This window comes from Microtus ochrogaster, chromosome 10 (genome assembly GCF_000317375.1).
Source record: "Microtus ochrogaster isolate Prairie Vole_2 chromosome 10, MicOch1.0, whole genome shotgun sequence".
Classification (NCBI taxonomy): Eukaryota; Metazoa; Chordata; class Mammalia; order Rodentia; family Cricetidae; genus Microtus; species Microtus ochrogaster.
Window position 1 is genome coordinate 29,551,975 of NC_022016.1, and position 1,996 is coordinate 29,553,970.

The window sequence follows — 1,996 nt, forward strand, 5'->3', positions numbered from 1 at the left end:
GTTAGAAATGCAGGAACAGTTAGAGCAGGTATCAAACTTGGTAGCAACTACACCAGCAGAATCACAGGCATGGTGCGGAGAGGGAAAACTGGGCCTAGTGCTGTCTTTAAACTCTCAGATCTTTCCTAGACCCCAGCAAATACTTTCCTAGATCCCAGGTGCCATCATCTATAATTAAATAACAAATTTTCCAGAGTTATAAGGGACATTCTCATTTGCAGTGATATAGCAACCTGATACCATGTTGCCAGGATAATACAGGGAAAACTATTTGGTATAATAAGTTAAAATGTCACACAAAGATCTATAAGTGAATCATCAATGAAGGAAAAAATCTTTGTTATTTATCAATTATTAAAATTGTTAATGAGATTAATGAGATTTTTTTACACTTTTTAAAATTACTGTAATGCTATGACAGAAAAGACAACAAAAGCATTTGGAAATTTTACAAATGAGTTTTTGGGATTATTTAAGATAAGTGATGGTTGTTTGTCACAGTCATACTGTACTACCTAACCCTCTGATTTTGTGCAGGTGGTTATGCTCTCATGTTATTGTCCCTGGACCACTATACAGAATTCAATACTACTATGTAAGCTTCTTGAATTGAAACAACACAACAAATAGTAAGGATTAGTAAGTGTACATTCCTTTAAAAAGTATTATTTCTGAGTATTCAAGAAATGTTCACATTTTGCAACAATGTATTTATCTATTTACAAGTCCATCATCTGAATATTGACGAATATATTCATATTTTGGAATAATGTATTTATATATTTGCAATTCCTTCATCTGAATGACATCATTGATAGAATTTTGACAATATAAAATTAAATTTTATGCAATCTGTATATATAATACCTAGATACCATATAATTAAATTTTTTTATGTTTCTTAATACTAATTGTGTTAGGGTTTTCATCTAATGAAAAGCTTTATGATTTTTAATGACCACTCAAATCAGTAATTTTTGTCATTTAATCTCACTAGGAATAAATAATATGTGTAGGAATTTGTCCAGATTACAAATGATAATTTTTAAATATTTTCTGATTTTTGTGACTAATAAGCAGGCTGTAGCTAACATTGTAAGAACATGCTTAGAGAAATGAGGCACTAGTTGAAGTCATTGTATTACAGAAACAAAGATGATTATAACATCACCGAAGCATTTGATCTTATGGGATCTTATTTCATTTACTTGTGGCCAAAATAATATTATAAATCACATGACTGTCCTTCCAAATTGTTTCCCATGGAGATTGTGACAATTAAAAATCACTCTAATGAGGTCTGTATGTGAATGGGCCACTGATACTTTACATTTCAAAAAAGTTGTTTAATGATAGATTTTTCCCTAAAAATTACTCTGTGTGAACTAGTCATGGTGGCCCAAACACTCAGTAAAAAACAAAATAACAACAATAAAAAAAACCCCAAAGAAACAAAGAAACAAAAAAAAACTAATAAATAAAACAGTAGGAAAACCAGGAGTTCAAATATGTCCTTTGAAATATAAGACTCTGTTTCAGACCTGCTTCTAAAATTTGGAAGACATAAAACTAAAAACTATCCTACCAACCAACAATGATAATCTCTTAGGAGCTATGAAAAGTCAGTTGTTCTTTGGAGTAAAAGAGACATTTTCTTTAGTGATATAGTTGATTAAGTTGCACAGACTCCTATAAATATACCTTCAACCATCCATCTTTTAAGCAACCATAATCAAACTCATTATTAATTCATGTGCACAGAAAAAAATACATGAAAGTAGAAAAAAAAGGGGAACTGGTTGGGAAAAAAAGGGAGCATCAGAAGTGGGAAGGGGCAAGAGAGGAAAACAGGGGTGAGCATCAATAAATCCCTTACATACACACACATGAAGATTTCACAATAAATCCATTATATACACACACATGAAGATTTCACAGTAACTCCATTATATACACACACATGAAGATTTCACAATGAATCCATTATATACACACA